Genomic DNA, 20,164 nt, shown 5'->3' on the forward strand with positions numbered 1-20,164 from the left:
TTATCGAAGGGCAAAACTTTGAAGGATATTGTACCTCTGCTGATACTCTAAAATGGGGTTATTTCAAAGATATATAGCCTACTAAAAAAGGAGTTACCAATCGCTCTAGCACATATACTGACTTCAGAAAAAGACATAGATGAAACTATATCTGTGGAGAAATGGACACTAGCGAGAACTCTAAATCAATCCAGTAGGAGCACTGAAAGGAGAGGATTACTTTGCTGGTGGCTGGAAAGAATCAGCAAGTACTGCTTGGAGAAATTTTTTAAAACTTAAAAATACTGGGGTATATTATTTATTGTGTTCATGTGTTTTATTTTAAACTAGCCATTAAGCCCGTAACGGGCTACATTAAAAAGATTTTTCGGTCCATTTCCTTCCCCCTCCCCCTCATTGTCCCCTCCCCCTCTATTCTCCCTCCCACCTCCCCCCTCAGTCACTCCTTCCTCCCTCCCCCCTAGTCACTCCCTCCTCCCATGTCACTCCCCCTCTCTCAGCTCATTCACAACCCCTTCGGATGGCACAAACGGAAGATCTCCGGGGGAGGTCCCTCCCTTCCTTCCTCGCCGCCGCCATGTTTTCAAAGAGCTGACGCTCTGCTCTGACAGACGTGTTCGCCCGCACATGTGCAGCAGAGCTGCTCTCTACTGCGCATTTGCGGCACGTCGGTCAAGCCTCATTTATCTAATAGATAGGTAGTCAGAAAGTCAGGCAACAAACAGAACTTTGTGTGTTTGTACTTCCCAACCCTCCCACCCACCCCTAGCTCATCCCTTAATTTATAGGCAGGTGTCACTTTCACACAAAATTAAAAAACAAAAAAAATTAGCCTTTTAACGTAAACTCAGAAATTCCCCATACCTTATCCAAAATGTGATCATTCCCTTGTAGGTTACTACCAGATATAGCAAATACACTAATACATTTAAAGGACCCTAAATGTATACAATCCTACATCCATAGCAACCAAAAACGTAACTAGGAACTGAACAAATTTAAAATGAAGGCAGCAGTCCAGCAGCAAGAGGGGGAACTCGCAGTCTTTTGCCTCGAGTGTCACATGTATGATTTTTTACCTGCCGGTGAGAATTTGTATGTGTGCATACGAGGCAAAGACTCATCTCTCAGAGAGCGTGTCTGTTCTCTGGAGGATAGAGTGGCAGATCTGGAGGAGCTGAGGCAGAGAGGTATATAGATGAGACCTTCTTGGACATAGTAGCCACTCCAACTCCAGTCTGGCATCTCTGGTGCTGCCTTGGAGAAGGAAGGTCTCATGATCAGAAAGCATCAACCTGGTGCAGCAGGAAATGATCCTGTAGCAAGGATCTGCTCTCCAGGTGGTGCATTGTCCTTTCGCACAGAGGATGTGTCTCCCAGGACTTCTGCAAAGGAGGGAAGGGTCAGGTCGGTCGTCATAGTTGGTGATTTGATTATTAGGAATGTAGATAGCTAGGTGGCTGGTGGGCGAGAGGATTGCCTGGTAACATGCTTACCTGGTGCGAAGGTAGCAGACCTCACACATCACCTAGATAGGATTTTAGACAGTGCTGGGGAGGAGCCGGCTGTCATGGTTCATCTGGGCACCAATGACATAGGAAAATGTGGGAGGGAGGTTCTGGAAGCCAAATTTAGGCTCTTAGGTAGAAAGCTGAAATCCAGAATCTCCAGGATAGCATTCTCTGAAATGTTCCCTGTTCCACGCGCAGGTCCCCAGAGGCAGGCATAGCTCTGGAGTCTCAATGTGTGGATAAGACGATGGTGCAAGGAAGAGGGATTCAGTTTTGTAAGGAATTGGGGAACCTTTTGGGGAAGGGGAAGTCTTTTCTGAAGAGATGAGCTCCACATTAACCAGTGGAACCAAGCTGCTGGCGCTAATCTTTAAAAAGTAGATAGAGCAGCTTTTAAACCAGAACAAAGGGGAAAGCCAACAGTCGCTCAGCAGCACATGGTTCGGAGGGAGGTATCTTCAAAGGATACTAATGAAGCATTAGACTTAGGGGATCCCAACAGAGGTTCTACTAATAACAAAAAGTAGTCCAAGTGACTGTAATTAAAAACACACCTGAGTTAAAAGATTCCAATTTACCCCTGCCAACTGAAAAGCACAAGGTTAACACAAATAAAATACACACTTTGAAATGTTTGTATGCTAATGCCAGAAGTCTAAGAAGTAAGATGGAAGAATTATAGCAGTGAATGATGACCATAGATTTAACTGGCATATCAGAGGCATGGTGGAAAGAGGATAACTAATGGGAGAGTGCTAGAATGGGGTACAAATTATATCACAATGACAGAGATGCATTTTGGTGATGGCATAGCGTTTTATGTCCGGGATGGCATACAGTCCAACAGGATAAAGATCCTGCATGAGACTAAATATTGAATTGAATCTTTATGGGTAGAAATCCCTTGTATGTTGGGGAAGAGCCTAGTGATAGGAGTATACTACTGTCCACCTGGCCAAAATGGTGAGACAGTGAAATGCTAAGAGAAATTAAGGAAGCTAACCAAACTGGTAGTGCAGTAATAATGTGAGACTTCAATTACCCCAGTATTGACTGGGTAAGTGAAATATCAGGACATGCTAGAGAGATAAAGTTCCTGGATGGAATAAATGACAGTTTTATGGAGCAATTGGTTCAGGAACAGATAAGAGAGGAAGCAATTTTAGATCTAATTCTCAGTGGAGCACAGGATTTTGTGAGAGAGGTAATGGTGGTGAGACCGCTTGGCAATAGTGATCATAATATGATCAAATTTGATTTAATAACTGGAAGGGGGACAATATGTAAATCCACAGCTCTAACGCTAAACTTTCAAAAGGGAAACTTTGATAAAATGAGAAAATTAGTTAGAAAAAAACTGAAAGGTGCAGCTACAAAGGTAAAAAGTGTGCAATAGGCACGGACATTGTTAAAAAAAAAAATACCATCCTAGAAGCACAGACCAGATATATTCCTTGCATTAAGAAAAGTGGAAGGAAACCAAAATGATTACTGGCATGGTTAAAAGGTGAGGTGAAAGAGGCTATTATATCCAAAAGATCTTCTTTCAAAAATTGGAAGAAGGATCCTTCAGAAGAAAATAGTTAAAGCATAAGCATTGGCAAATTAAATGTAAGACAATAATAAGACAGGCTAAGAGAAAATTTGAAAAGAAGTTGGCCAGAAAGTCAAAAACTCACAATAAAAACTTTAAAAAATATATCCAAAGTAGAAAGCCTGCAAGGGAGTCGGTTGGACCATTGGATGATCAAGGGATTAAAGGGGCACTTAGAGAAGATAAGGCCATCGTGGAAAGATTGGAGAGATACCCGTTCCGGAGAAGGTTTTCTTGGGTGATGATTCTGATCAACTGAAACAAAGCACGATGAACCTGAAAGATGTGGTAGGCCTGATTGACAACTGAAGAGTAGTAAATCTCCAGGACCAGAAGATATACACCCCAGGGTTCTGAAATAACTAAAAAATGAAATTTCAGAACTATTAGTAAAAATTTGTAACCTATCATTAAAATCTTCCGATGAACCTGAAGTTTGGAAGATGGCCAATGTAACCTCTATATTTAAAAAGGGGATCCCAGAAACTATAGACCTGTGAGCCTGAATTCAGTCCCGGGAAAAATAGTGGAAACTATTCTAAAGATCAAAATCATAGAGCATATAGAAAGACAAGGTTTAATGGAACACAATCAACATGGATTTGCCTGACAAATCTGCTTCATTTTTTTAAGGGGTTAATAAATATGTGGACAAAGGTGAACTGGTAGATGAACTGGTAGATGTAGTGTATTTGGATTTTCAGAAGGCATTTGACAAAGTCCCTCATGAGAGGCTTCTAAGAAAACTAAAAAGACATGGGATAGGAGGCGATGTCCTTTCGTGGATTACAAACTGGTTAAAAGACAGGAAACAGAGTAGGATTAAATGGTCAATTTTCTCAATAGAAAAGGGTAAACAGTGGAGTGCCTCAGGGATCTGTATTTGGACTGGTGCTTTTCAATATATATATATATATATATATATATATATATATATATATATATGATCTGGAAAGGAATACTAGTGAGGTTATCAAATTTGTTGCATATAGTGAAAAATAACCCTTGCCATAGGTACACGATGTTAGGTTCCATATTAGGAACTACCACTCAGGAAAAAGATCTAGGCATCATAGTGGATAATATTTTAAAATTGTTGGCTCAGTGTGCTGCAGCAGTCAAAAAAGCAAACAGAATGTTAGGAATTATTAGGAAGGGAAGGGTTAATAAAATGTCATAATGCCTCTGTATCGCTCAATGGTGAGACCCACCTTGAATTCTGTGTACAATTCTGGTCACCACATCTCAAAAAAGATATAGTTGCGATGGAGAAGGTACAGAGAAGGGCAACCAAAATGATAAAGGGGATGGAACAGCTCCCCTATGAGGAAAGGCTGAACAGGTTTGGGCTGTTCATCTTGGAGAAAAGACAGCTGAGGGGATATGATAGAGGTCTTTAAAATCATGAGACGTCTTGAAAGAGTAGATGTGAATCGGTTATTTACATTTTCGGATAATAGAAGGACTAGGGGGCACTATATGAAGTTAGTAAGAAGCACATTTAAGACTAATCAGGGGATAAATTCTTTTTCACTCAATGCATAATTAAGCTCTGGAATTTGTTAGTGCAGTTAGTGTTGCTGGGTTTAAAAAAGGTTTGGATACGTTCTTGGAGGAGAAGTCCATTAACCGCTATTAATCAAGTTCACTCAGGGAATGGCCTCTGCTATTACTGGCATCAGTATATATTTCAGCATGTATTGCAAAAATACTAAATATTGATAGTGAAAAAAAAAGGGGAAGTAATTGTTTTTTTCACATTTTGGTGTTATTAATTATAAAAAGTAAGGACTGATGATTATATGAAACCCTGCCATTTTGTCGATGGAACATTGTTATGTACTAAAAGACCAAAAGGGTGGTATGATGGTCCCAGATATAAATTAATATTTTTTTTGTTATCAATATTTAGTATATTTGTAATACGTGTTGAACTATATCTTGATTGTTTCGTTTTGCTACATATTGGGCTCTTTTTTGTGTGATTACTGGCATCAGTAGAATGGGATCTTCTTGGTGTTTGGGTAATTGCCAGGTTCTTGTGGCCTGGTTTGGCCTCTGTTGGAAACAGGATGCTGGGCTTGATGGACCCTTGGTCTGACCCAGCATGGCAATATCTTATGTTCTTATGTTGAATGCATATTATTTACTAGGATATGGGATATGGTGTTTTAATGTGCTCATATATATTTCCTTGCTTGGTGTGACCTTTACTCATTTGTATTGGTTACTCTTGTGGAGAGTGGGAGTGGTTCAATGGGGAGTGAATAGGGGAAATGTTCAGATTTTTGCTATATATGTACTTCTACATGTGTTATCTTTGTGTAACACAAAATTAAAAAAAAAAAATGCAAGTTTACAAATGTATGTGCATGCCTTTTAAAATAGCAACTTATGCATGTAGGTGTTCACCCTGCCCAGAACATACATTTTTACGCATGTGTGCATTGCGAAAGTGAAAATGTGCATACTTTTTAATTTTATAAATTATGAAATACGCAAGTAGATGCTACTACCAAGCATATATGTTCATTTTTACGTGTGTAATGTTTTGAAAATTCACCCCTATATTTGTAGATAAATCAGAAGAGTGGGGATGCTGCAGAGGCAGCATCCATAGCCCCCAAGAATAAAGGATTCCTGGCTGTCACTTCACAACACCATCTACTAGTTGGCAAGAGAGTGCCTGTGTATCAAGCCCTGAAAATCCTTGACAGTGTATATATGAGGATCATGATACCCAAAAGGGCTACTGTAGTTGGATACCCATAGTGAGCAGTGAGAAGCTGCTAATCAAAAACCAGATTAAAAAAAAATCAGAAGAGATATGATAGGGATATGAAGGGGTATGATAGAGGTGTTTAAAATCATGAGAGGTCTAGAATGGGTAAATGTGTATCGGTTATTTACTCTTTCGGATAATAGAAAGACTAGAGGGCACTAGTTCTTTTATACTCAATGCACAATTAAACTCTGGAATTTGTTGCCAGAGGATGTGGTTAGTGTAGCTGTGTTTAAAAAAGGATTGGATAAGTTCTTGGAGGAGAAGTCCATTACCTGATATTAAGTTAACTTAGAAAATAGCCACTGCTATTACTAGCAACGGTAACATGGAATAGACTTAGTTTTGGGGTACTTGCCAGGTTCTTATGGCCTGGATTGGCCACTGTTGGAAACAGGATGCCGAGCTTGATGGTCTGACCCAGAATGGCATGTTCTTAAGTTTGTACACTTTTTTTCTTACTGCGTCAGAATGATTTAACCTAGAACTTTTATGGTATTTTGTTTCAAAAGCTTTTCTGTAAAATAAGCTTTTTTATATTTCAATAGCCTTTTCTCTACTTATAGTTAGATATAGTTTTATAAAATTATATTTTTGTAAAAAGTGAAACTAAACTGCATCATTAAACCTCACAAGTAATCAATAAAACTATGTAGGGTTGAGAGTACTTTGCTATTCTGCTTTATTCTTCATATACAGCACAATATATCCTCAATGAGAAAAATCATTTACAAGTGGGGTTATTTTCCTTGAGATTCTGGGGTTTGATTTCAGATGCTGTACAACCAATTGAGCTGCACTGTAGCCTGAATCTCAAAATATTCTTAAATTTTAAAGCTATGTTCTCTTTTTGAGAGTGCATGATACTGTGTTTAAGTGCAAACAAACATTAATAAACATTTCAGCTTCATCAACTTTTTCAGCTAAGTCTAAAGATTTCCAAGTCATTCCTATCTTTAAATCTTGAAGCTGCTCCTTTGCAAATGCTCTGCATTTTTGAGAAAAGTTATTTAAGGAATAAAATAATGCACTGACTGGATATGACTGGTGCATACTGACTTCACAGCCAATGACATCTCACACAAACATAAAATATGAATCAAACAAGAACCAAACTGTGTGATGTAATTTGTGACTCACACAAATTAAGCTGCTCCCTGGAGAGCACGAAAAGAAAATTGAAGTAACATTACAGAATTGAAAACTAGAAGTTACAGATAGAACTAATCCAGCCTACTTTCACAGAATATGTATGCACTTACATTGAACCAGGAAAAAAATATCCATATCCAACTCTTATTGGCTCCCCGGAAATCTTTCAAAAGTTTAGTGTGGATCAGATGTAAAATATTTATATGTATATGTTTTTTTATCCAATTACACTGTTTAAAAAGTGTTAGTGCTAGATTTTGCTTTTATATTTTATGTTGTATTTTGATACTAGTTATATACTGCTCTGAACAAATTTCTCTTGGAAAACAGTTTATATGAATTTAAATTAAAACGTTATTAGATAGCATAATTATGTATGCATATACTCATGGAAAGTGTGTATTCTCCCAAAAATACACCCCTCGCATGATCTTTGAGACTGCCTTATGTATCTTGAAAATTTGGTGTAGACTGCAAAACAAATAATTAATAAATGGAGTAACTGTCATGTATTCATAGAATACATCAATCATTCAAAAAATACCTGTCATGATTCTTGTAGACCCCCCTAACATGCCTAAGAATTTGATATGGATTGGATGCAGAAAAACTGCAAAATCAAAAAAGTTATTAGAAGATGAGAATTGCACCCACATCCTTGTGGAATTCATGAATTAAGGAAAAAATACCCATATCAGATTCCTCAACATGCCCTGAGAATTTACACATAAGCTACCCTTCCTTTGAAAAGCAGGCTAAAAAAGTATTCATTATAAGGAAAATACAAAGTGTTTCCCTGGTTCCTAAAAAATTTTGGCTGATGCCCAAGTTTTCAAAATATTTTTCCACCCCTAAAAATGACACTAAGACACAGCTTGTTGCTAAAGTAGCTCACTAAAAAGCTGAATTTTCAGAAGTTGTGTGCATACAGTTGTTCTTATGCAAGTAAAATAGCATGTCACAAATATATGCTATTTTAGAAACCTGTGTTACGCTCGCCACCCGCAGGAGCCCCGCAGTGTGGCCCTCTCACCTCTCCAAGCAATTGCCACGCTCCAGCTCCCTGTCTCTAGTAGCAGTGGACTGCCGACTCCGACCACGGGCTCCTGCCAGCGCCTCCGGCCCTGCTCCACTTCCTGGGACTTCCAGTCAGGATGCCTCCATCCATTGGGCCTCACCGTGGGGTTCGTGGAGAGACGCCACCAGCAGCACTGCGCCTCTCCCTAGGTGCGTGCGCACATCAGTAGAACTTTAAAAGGGCCTGCAGCAGGAACCTGGCCACGGACCCGGATGCTGACGTCAGAACTTTCAGCGTATAAAAGCTCAACCCTTACACAGAAGATTTGCCTTTGCAACAGGTCTTCTCGGTTCCCTGTTGGTTCTGAGTGCTTGTTGCCTCCGTGCTTCTGCGTTCCTGAGTGTCTTCCACTTCCTGTGTCTTTGTTAGTCTCATCTGTACTTTGACTGACTGACCTCTGCTATGTCGGACCTTGCTTGCCTTCTCCAAGCCTGACCTCTGCTACGTCCGACCACGCCTGCCTTCTCCGTGCCTTGATCACTGCTACGTCCAACCATGCCTGCCTTCTCCGTGCCTTGATCATTGCTCCATCTGACCACACTATAGACTCTCTTCTGTCCAGAGTTCTACCACACTTGCTACAACTCCCAAATGCTGCCAGTTCTCATCAGAGTCCTCTGTTCCTATCCTCTGGACTTGGTCTCCCAAGGCCTTGGCCTTTCTCTGCTCAAGCAACCCTAGTCAAGCCTTGTTCCTTGGTGCTTGGGTTCTTGTACTGGGACTAGTTCAATGCCACCTGCTGGCTGTCTCTGAGCTGAACTGTTCACCTTTGTTGATCTATCTCGAGGCCTGCCTAAGTCCTGCTGGTCCCAGCACTCAAAGGCTCAACCCAAGGGGAACGTGGGCTGGTATAGGTGAAGCTCCAGTGGCCTCTAGCTTCAGCTCACTCCACCTGCTGACAGTGGGGACTCGTAAGCCCTCCCCTGTGGGTTGCATCAACTTCACCTCAGCCCAAGGATCCACCTCCAATGCAACAACCTCAACATATAGATGTAAGTCAGGGTCCACAAGTAAATTTGCATATGTAAAAACGGAGTGGACCGGGGCGTTCTGGGGAGGGGCCAACATTTACACACATAAGTTGCTATTTTATAAGCAATTTACACAGGTAAATGTGGCACTTTCCTTGCGTATATTTACTCCTGTTCAATATCAGGAGTAAGTGATCATAAACATCTTAAAAGAAACAAAACCTGATTGAGTGGGGTCCTGGATGAAATGGGGGGACTTCAGACTGAAAAGCCAGGATGGTCTTCACAAGCTGCAGATGGACTGGATGAATTGGTAGGCTAATAAATGAAACTGGTTATTTCATTGTTGTATGCATGTTAGAAAATCCCCCAGCCTCTGCATGTAAAAGCACGTCTAAAATCTACTCATGTATCCCTTTAAAACTGGAAGAACAGATACGTATATGTATCATTTGCACACACTTATCTGGCTTAATAGTGCCTTTGCTGCTACTTAAATTGCCAAGTTCAGTCTTATCCGGCTAGGTAGTGGCACTTATCCAGACAAGTTACAACTTCTCTGGCTAAGCAGTAGCAAGGTGCTACTTGACTGGATAAGTCTGAAAAGCGCTACTTGTCCATGTAAGTAGCACTCGTCAGACTTACCCAGCTAGGTAAGATGTCCAAACAAGTCTGGGAAAAAGTGCTACTTATTTGGATAATTCTTAAACCACTACTTATCCAGCTAAGTAAGATAGCCAGATTCGTCCACAAGTACTATTAGAGGGAGACAACCTGAAATGCTATTATAATAAATCAGATATTGCCAATAAAATCAGACAACAGGATTTTGGGAGTCATTTTGGACTCTGAGCAAAATATGCAATCCCAAGTGGTCCCTGCTTGGCCACTAGAGGTGAATCAGCAGTGTACTGGAGTGGGGTCTATGAGTTAAAATGGAGTGGGGTCTATGAGTTAAAATAGAGAACTTCCAGCTGTGGAGGGGTCACTAAAGTTCAAAGGTTCTACAGAGTGCATTCTATCCTTTAACAGGGGGACTCTTCTGGCCAAGGAAGTTTGGAGGAAGTTCAAAGGGTGTATACATAATTTACTAGAGTGATAGGGAGGTTCTTCCTCCAAAGGGGATGGATCAAATAGGGAAGTATAAAACATGCCTCCCACAAGGCACAGGAAGAGATTTGAAGGCGTTCTGGCAGAGTCTTGGGGAAGTTTTTGAAGCAATTTTGCTGAAGAATTTTGAAAGTCCCATGTTTTGCTGGGAAACAGGGAGGAGGGAGAGGCTGTGGCCTGGCCTGGATTTCCAGTTCTTCAAATCAGTGGAAGACAAGGGAAAACAGGAGGAAACCAAGATCTCCCATCCACCAGCAGAAAGGGAGAATATTGGTCTTGGGCAGCTCCTTGAAGTACAAGTATTTGGATACATTTCTGGAATGAAAAGATTTACATTGTATAAGAAATGTGCATAGCGAAAGTGACTGAGAAGATTTTTGGATAACAGAGGTGTTTTTTCTCTCAATAGTGGAATTGCTTGGACTTTGCTTTGAACCTGCTTTTTGTAATTGCTGAACTTTACTAATATTGCTGTAGACTTTACTTTCTATTAACTGAAACCTGGTTAATTTTTCTGTTTGGAGTATAATACTGGTATTGACATTTCTTTATTTTCTGAGGTAATCTCTGTCCAGTTTGGCTTTGCTGGCAATCCTAGCCCCATTCCATGGGATCTAGACAGACTTTATTCTGCCATCCTGATTGAGTGAAGCCAGTGTTCTCTGGGACTTGGAAAGTGACCCCTGGCAGAAGAGAGATTACAAAATGGAACCCAAACAGGGACACTGGCTGGGAGGAAACTTATGTGCCATCAGTTTTCCCCAGTTTCAGCAAAAACTGCACTATTTTTGACCAAAAAATGTACCTTTTTGTAATCTGTTGATTTTTTCCAAAGATGGCCAGCTTTCTCACTGGCAGGGAGTGAAGAGAACCACATGGCTGTAGAGTGTGCACATCCCCACAGAGGTGGGATTGAATTCCCAATGTCTGATGTCAACCACCATCCTCTCGCGCGCCCCCCCCCCCCCAGCTGATTCTTATTGATGAATCAAGAGATGATTTGCACAATAAGAAGTAGAGGCCAGCACTAGATACTGGAGCCATCTTTGAAGAAGTATTGAGAGAGCAGAGTGTGGTCTCAGCAGTGGGAGAACTACTAAAATCCATTGGCATTTCAGCGGGAAAACTGCTAAAATCCATCAGCTTTCCATCTTTGTTTGGTAAGAAAATGACTTACAGGCTGAAGGACCATGTTTGGCTATCAGTCAAGAGAGGAGTCAATCTTTGAACACACCATGTGCCACTGGGTTCAAGACCCATGACTGCTGGTAATCCAATGCACATATTGCCTGGCATCTCTATATGAACTGGAGACTCTGCCAATCTTGGCATCCCCAGCGGTGTGCGGAGATGTGTCCACACCGAAGTATACCGGAAGGAGACGGTGCAGAGTCTGAGAAAGGGCATGAGGCCATAGCAGTGCTGATGGGGTTCCCCAAAGCTGCCCATCTTCACAGTTAAGGTGGCCTCCAAGAAGTGGGTGGGAATACATAGCAGCAGAATCAAGGGCACCTTGCGGAGATACCTGCCCAATCCCCCCAGACAACCCTGCTGTAGCCTGGGCAGAAAGGAGTCAACCAGAGGTAAGAAGGAGCTCCCTCTACTGATGCCCATTTTAAAGAGGCATGGAGGGAACCTGGTTAAGCCAAAGGCTTTGCACTGGGAGGGAACCCAGAAGAAGTTACTCATGAGTGGGAAGAGGAAGGATAACTGGTATGGTGTTTACACAAGGAGGGATTAGGCCCAGCACCCCTCCCTCATTCCTAGTTACTATCATTGGCTCGACAGAGTGGTGAGTCGATGTCATGGTCAGACGAAGTTGAATCCTAGGAGGCTGAAAGCTTGGTGGGGACTGAATTCATGTGGAAGCCAATGGATCCATCAGGACCTTCAAGATAGACACCTGGAACAGCTTGCCAAAAATAGAAACCATGATGGGAGTTTGTAATTCTGGCTATGGAATTACTCATGGAGGAATCTATCATATCTAGGGTGTCCCAGGATATTGGTGTCCAGCCTGAACTTGAGACACAGTCTCTGGCAAGTAGCACTATATCATGATGGAGAAAGATATTGAGCTTATCTTGTGGGATCATTGGAGGAACTGATGAGGAAGAAGATTTGGCATTTGATCCCATCAACCCCAGAACTGCTGACAAAGCCCTGGATTAAACTGGAATGTTCCGAAGGAAAAAAGTTACTTGTCTGGTCAAGAGATGAAAGGCTCATAAGATAGCCTTTGAAAATTGCTACAATATATACTATTGAATTGTCAATAGATTTTATCCATGTTAAGTGCACTTAATGCAAGTAAATGGACTTTTGAAAACTGCTACAATAGTAATTTGCATTTACCTTTGAAAATTACTTCCCATGTGTATTGAAATGTCTGTGAAATGTTTTAACCTAATATTTGTCAGCAGGTGGAAACATCCTTTTTCCCAGCTTTTTCTTTTGTGCCGGGCCCAGAATCTCAAGACAGCCACTTGTTGCACACCTGTGGACGTTTCCAATCTAACTTGGATATTGCCCAAAATATATTTTGTGGATTTGTGTGTATGTAATGAGAGGTATCTACAAGAAAACTCAATCCCTGTAAGGTCACACTTTTTTCTTATGCAGTACAGGGAGATATGTAGCCCCTGCTTGGCCATTAGAGCTTAACTAGTAGTGTACTGGAGTGGTGTTTATGAATTAAAATGAAAAGTTTTTGGGCAGTGGGGGGTTCACTAAAAATTCAGAGGTTCTATGGAGTGTTAAGTCTTTTAACAAAGGGAAACATCTGGCAAAAGCAGCTCAGAGGAAGTTCAAGGGGTATATATGTGTTATCTGGAGAGAGAGAGAAAGGTTCTTCCCCAAAAGGGGATTGGAGAAATAGGGGAGTATAAAACCATGCCTCACATGATGCATAGGAGGAAATTTGAAGGATTTCTGGCAGAGTCTTGTGGAAGTTTGTTGAAGGAGTTTTGTTGAATTTTAAAGTTGAAAGACCTGTGTGCTGGTGGGAAAAAGGAAGGAACAGAAAGGGGTCGTGGCCTGGCTTTCCAGTTCTTAGAATCAGTGGAAGCCTTCCTGTATCATTCTCTAAGTTTTCTTTCCTTGGATGCAATTTTGAAAATGTTATAAATTAAAACAAAAAAATCATTGGAAGAAAAAGGAAAAATACTAGGAAGACAGGAGGAAATCAGGATCTTCTATACCAGTGGTTCTCAACCTTTTTTCTGTCGGGACACACCTGACAGATGGTTCTCACATGCGTGACACACTGACCCATGATCGTCACGGGGCTAGATGTAAAACTTCAGTTTGCATCCACGGGAACCCCCCTGACCCACAATAATGGATGTAAAGCAGAATTATGACATTCCCCATACAACTCACCCTACAAAAAAGATATTCTGGTTCTGGTGTCATCTCAGTAACAGCAACTCAAACTCCTTCTACTTCCAGGCTCAATAGCCCTACTTATGAAAAGACAGCAGTTTACCACCAATGCATGTCCTCTTGAGAAAACACAACAAATAAGACTGATAAAACTCTTACATGCTAGTAAAATATTTCATCTCGGTAACAGACACAGAACCGACCTAACATACTCCCAGGATCTGTAGTAATGCACATAAACTAATCCACACACATTTACACTTGTATTATGGAATACACTCAAATAGGAGCAACCCTATCTATGAAAAGGCAACAATATAAATATTAAATCAGGCCCTAAAAACCAATACACCTCTTATTAGGAAAACAGAACTAGCAAGCAGCTATAGATCCCCACACAGAAATAATTGTAAAACTATACTAATAAGCAGAATAAATGTTTCTAAATAGCTATGAACAGAATAACATCCAACAATTAAAAACTATTAAAAACTATTAAAAAATTCTCCAAACACCAATAAAATATTTCAAAAAAAGCAGACATCACATAAAATTAAATAATTAAAATGGCAGTCAATCAAGAAAAATAAACTTAAAAAGCCACCTTTACTTACCCCCTCCAGCAGCTCTCCTGTTCCTCTTCCATGCAGGCCGTAGCACACAGCAGAAGCAGCAGTAGAGGCTAAGCTCTATACTCATGGCCCTCTTCCTTAATGCCCATGTCTCTCACACACACACACCATACCAGTCATGCCCCCATGACCAGTTTCTGTCTCTCACACACTAATCATCTCCCAGTCTTTGACACACACACCAGTCACCTTCCTGAACAGTTTCTCTCATGCCATATACACACACACAGGCTTCCCACTCCCGTGTTCTACTTACATATATGGACTTCTCACTCTCATAATCACTTTCTCTGTCTCACACACACTCACCAGTCTCCCATGCTTGTTCTCTCCACATGCACAGGCTTCTAATTTCTATAATCACTTTCTTTCTCTCTCTCTCTCACACACACACACCAGTCACCTGATCTCTCTCATGCATACACACACACACAGGCTTCCCACTCCCATGTTCTTTCAGATATACAGGCTTCTCACTCCCATGCTGTGTCTCACACACACCCAGGTTTCTCACTCCCATGCTCACTCTTCACATGCACAGGTTTCTCATTCCCATAATCACTTTCTTTCACACACACACACCAATCACCTGATCTCTCTCATGCATACACACACAGGCTTCCCACTTCCATGTTCTGTCTTACATATACAGGCTTCTCCCTCACATGCTGTGTCTCACACACACCCAGGTTTCTCACTCCCATGTTCACTCTCTTCACATGCACAGGCTTCTCATTCCCATAATCACTTTCTCTCTGTTACACACACATACATACACACACACATACATACACACACACACACCAGTCTCTCTCTCATTTCCATGCTCGCTCTCCACTGCACAGGCTTCTCATTCCCTGAATCACATTCTCTCTCTCATATTCACACACACCAGTCTCTTTCTCTCACACACCCCGTCACCTTACCAACCAGTCTCTCGCTCTCATGCATGCACACACACACACAGGCTTCCAACTCCCATGCTCTTTCTCTCACATAATCAGGCTTCTCACTCCCATGCTTTTTTTCACACACACACACACACACACACACACACACACACACACACACACACACACACACCCTCCCCCCCAACACCAGGCTTCTTACGCCCTTGCTTTCTCACATACCCAGATTTCTCACTTCCATGCTTTTTCTCTCTCTCACACACACACACATCAGTCACTTCCTTGACTAATGTCTCACACTCTCACATACACATCAGTCATCTCCCTGAGCAGTCACTTTCATTGTCTCTCACATATACACCACATCAACTCTCTGACCAGTTTCTCTCACTCACAAACGTGCTCTCAATCACAAGCAGGCTGGCTGCTTCTTTCTCTCACTCACTTCCTCCCCCCCCCCCCCCCCGGAGCACAAATGGGAGCTGCAGCAGCCTCCTCCTCCAGCCCCCGCAAGCCAAGAAAGTAGAATTCCATCGACCGCGGGAGGCTCAAGCTGCTCTCTCCTTTCTTGATTACCGGCTGCTTCGATTGCCCGGGGGCCGATGACGCTGCTGCTGCTGCTGCCGCTGCTACTTTATCACGCGGCACGGGCCGGCTCTTTCTCCTTCCCACGCACCGCGTATCACTTCCTGTTCCGGGTCACGAGAGGGGGGGCGCGGGAAGAAGAAAAGGCCCAGCCACAAGTGCCACAGCTTCTTTTAGCGCCGCTGCCGTTCCCACTGGGCTTGAACGTGTTGATAGCCCAGCGGCAACGGCAGCAAGGAAGAAAGAGCAGCGGGAGAGACCCGGAGCACGCGACACACTACCCGGTGCTTGGCGACACACTAGTGTGTCGCGACACACCGGTTGAGAACCGCTGTTCTATACAATAGTAGAAAGTGGGGAGACTGGTCTTGGGCAGCTCCTTGAGGTATGAGTATTTGATAAATTTCTGGAGGGAAACGACGTTAATTGTATAAAAACTGTGTATTGTGAAAATGATTGGGAAGATTTTTTTTTTTTTTTTTTTTTATAAGAGAGGTGTTTTTTTTTTCTTGACTGTGGAACTGTTTGGACTATTTTGAACTTGCTTTTTGTAACAGCTGTGGACTTTACTTTGTACTAGGGATGTGCAGAGGGACCGCATATGTTACATTTGGTATTCGTATTCGTCGGGGGGCAGATACGTTGCATTCGGCAAGGGGTGCCCCCGATCCGTGCATGCGTTCCATTCTTATTCATTTCCTGGCTAAAATGTAATTAACTACAGCCCCCCACCCTCCTGACCCTCCCAAGACTTACCAAAGCTCCCTGGTGGTCCAGCGGGGGTCCGGGAGCCATCTACTGCACTCACACCGTCAGCTGCCAGTATTCAAATTGGCGCCGATAGCCTTTGCCCTTACTATGTCACAGGGGCTACCGGTGCCATTGGTCGGCCCATGTCACATGGTAGGAGCATAAGATGGCGCCGGCCGTCCATAGCTCCTACCCTGTGACAGGGGCCGACCAATGGCACCGGTAGCCCCTGTAACATAGTAAGGGAACAGGCTATCGGCGCCATTTTGAATACCGGCAGCCAATGGCAAGAGTGCAGTAGATGGCTCCCGGACCCCCGCTGGACCACCAGGGAGTTTTGGCAAGTCTTGGGAGGGTCAGGAGGGTGGGAGTTTTGTTTAAATTCGCTCCTTTAGACGGACGAATAATTTGTTGAAGATTCGTTGTATTCATGGGAAATCGCGATACGTTTCGCAATGCAACAAATACAATGAATATGGCCCTATACGTTGCGGATTGCCAATACGTTGCAAATGAATGCACACCCCTACTTTGTACTGGCTGAAACCTGGTTAATTTTTCTAATTAAACTTTATTCTGTTTGGAGCACAGTATTAGAGTAGATATTTCTTTAGTTCTTTTGAGGTAACCTTTGCCCAGTTTAGTCTTGCAAGTAAATCCTGTCTACATTCCATGGGACCCAGAGAGATTTTATTCTTCCACTCTGGTGGAGGAAAGCCAGTATTTTCAGGGGCTGGAAAGATGAGCCCTGGCTCTATGAGGATACACGCCAATCAAGTCCATATTCAGTAAGCCAGCAAGCAGACAAGTTATCCTGTTAAAATTAGCCCGATAAATTGTCATGATATTCAGCAGGACAAATCTCCCACTGAATATACTTGGCTAAAGTTATACAGATAGCTTGGTAAGGTTAAAGTTATCAGAATATACCTAGTTAACTCAAAACTCAAGAAAAAAATCACCCAAAACAAACTAATAAAGCACTTACAGGTTTTCAGGCCTTATCCCCCCGCCAACCCCTACCAAATATTTTAAATATGTATGGGTATAGAGCCTGTCACCCCTCCCCTCATTGCCCCTCTACTCCCATAATAAAAATGTGTGCCATAACAGCCAGAGGTCACCCCCTCCTACTGCCTCACCCACCTGCAACTTCTACTCCCACATTCACAATTCACCTGGACCTTTCCAAATCCCTAAATCCAAGTGCCAAAATGGTTTTAACTGCACTCCTGACCCCTTCCAGAATTGCTGTCAGGTAAGACTCTATTAAAGCAATGTTGGAATCATTGCTGGAGTGTGGTAAGACTATGCCAACTCCCAGCTTAGATTGGGAGGGACCAAGTGGATCACAAATGGAAGAGTAGAGGTTGCAGGTGGGGGGGGGGAGGGCATAAAAGGGCCCAGGAAATTTAAATATTTGGAAGTGAGGCAGCAGGCCTTGCAACACTATGACCTACATCTATTTTTTTTATTTTAGGGGTTTGAGAGACATGGAATCTGGTGTTATGCTCAGACATATTTTAAAGTATCATGTGGGGTACGGGGGGGAGGGGGGTAATCAGACCTGCAAGGGGGCTTTTCTCGGGGGGGGGGGGGGGAGTTACCCAGCTATATTCTAAATATAGACAGGTAGGGTTAAAATTATATAGGTACATGTACCCAGAAAGATTTAGGACCACTTATCTGGTTAGCTTACCTAAATAACTCTGAATACCTAAGTTATCTGGATAAGTTATACAGATAACTTTATTCACCCTGAAACACCCCAGATGTAGCTGGCTACATTGTATCCATGTAATGACTTACCCGGATAAAATTTAGCTAGTTTAGAAGGGTGGGAAAATTTAAACCACGAAGTTTGGTCATATAACTCAAAAGTTACCTAGACAAAACTTTTTGAATATAGACCAACACTTTTAAAATGCCCTTCTGGTAATTATGACTTATCTGATCTTAGGCCACATCTATAGAGAAAAATCCTTGTTACCATAGTACATGCTTTGGTGGTAGAATGAGTTGATTACTGCAAGATCTTATATATGGAATTGCATAAGAAGCAATTAGTCTACAGTATGTTCAGAAAGCAAAATTGCTTACCTTGTAATAGGTGTTATCCCAGGACAGCAGGATGTAGACCTCACATATGGGTGACGTCACTAGACGGCGCCCTATCACGGAAAACTCTGTCAAAGTTTCTAGAAACTTTTGACTGGCACACTGAGCCCACTGAGCATGCCCAGCATGCCATGATCCCTCAAGCCACAGGGGTCTCCCTTCAGTCTCGTGTATAGCAATAAGCGTTAGCAAAAATAAAATAATAAAACGTATCGGACCCAACTCCGCAGGGTAGTGGGTGGGTTTCGTGAGGACTACATCCTGCTGGCCTTGGTTAACACCTATTACAAGGTAAGCAATTTTGCTTTATCCCAGGACAAGCAAGATGCTAGTCCTCACATATGGGTGATTAGCAAGCTACAGGCTGAGTCATTTTGTAGTGGACCAACAGCAAACAACTTGTGCAACAGGCACAATAATTAGAGTGCTGTTGGAAAAAATTGAGGCAGCCTAAAATCACAGCAGGTTGGATGCAGAAGGAGTTGGGATTATGCTGGAAACAAGTTCTTTAAGACAGATTATCCATAGGCTGAATCTTGTCGTCCTTCTTTGTTCAAACAGTAATGAGCTGCAAAGGTGTGAAGAGAACTCCATGTTGCAGCTTTACATACGTCAGCTATTGGCACGGAACGATAGTGTGCTACTGAGGTTGACATTGCTCTTACTGAGTGCGCCTTTACTCGCCCTTGGAGAGGAAGGCCTGCTTTTTCATAGCAGAAACCTATACAATCTGCTAGCCAGTTGGAGAGAGTTTGTTTGCCCACTGCTTTACCCGGTTTGTTCTTATCATAAGAAACAAAAAGTTGAGTGGATTTCCTATGGACTGCAGTGCGATCTAGGTAATATGCAAGTGCACGTTTACAGTCCAAGGTGTGTAAAACCCTCTCACCCTGGTGAGAGTGAGGTCTTGGGAAGAATGTTGGCAAGACTATGGACTAATTCAAGTGGAAATCCATAACTACCTTGGGAAAGAATTTAGGGTGAAGTACCACTAGGTCATGTAAGAACCTTGTATAGGCTGAGTATGTGTTTGTAACTCACTAACCCTTCTAGCAGATATAGTAGCTACTAAGAAAAGAACTTTCCATGTAAAAAATTTAATATAGCAGGAATCCATGGGTTCAAAAGGAGAATGCATGAGTCTTGTTAGTATTACATTAAGGTCCCATTCTGTGACTGGTGGCCATAACAGGGGTTTATGGTGAATTAAACCTCTCATAAACCTACTGACAAGGGATTGCACAGATATCGGTGCATCCCCTATTGTATGTTGGTAAGCTGAGATAGCACTTAGATGTACCCTTACTGACGAGGTCTTGAGACCAGAGTCTGAAAAGTGCCAGAGATAGTCTAACAAAGATGTTATGGGGCAGGAAAAGGGGTCAATACTTTCCTGTGTACACCACGTGGTGAATCTTTTCCACTTCGAACTGTAGTTTTTTCTTGTGAAAGGCTTACATGAAGCTACAAGCAGGAGAGACATTAGTTGAAAGATTGAGTGGTTGCAAGATCAAGCTTTCAACATCAAAGCTATTAGACACAGGGATTGAAGGTTGGGATGGCGCAATCTGTCCTGATCCTGAGAGTGG

The 20,164-nt window shown here is 42.3% G+C and overlaps 1 protein-coding gene across 12 annotated transcripts in view; it reads right to left on the reverse strand.

Moving 5' to 3' along the window:
• CREM (cAMP responsive element modulator) overlaps nucleotides 1–20,164 on the reverse strand; it is a 284,166-nt gene that overhangs the window by 48,258 nt on the left and 215,744 nt on the right. The gene's annotated exons all lie outside the window — the stretch shown is intronic.

The sequence above is a fragment of the Rhinatrema bivittatum genome, chromosome 2 (genome assembly GCF_901001135.1).
Source record: "Rhinatrema bivittatum chromosome 2, aRhiBiv1.1, whole genome shotgun sequence".
NCBI classification, from domain to species: Eukaryota; Metazoa; Chordata; class Amphibia; order Gymnophiona; family Rhinatrematidae; genus Rhinatrema; species Rhinatrema bivittatum.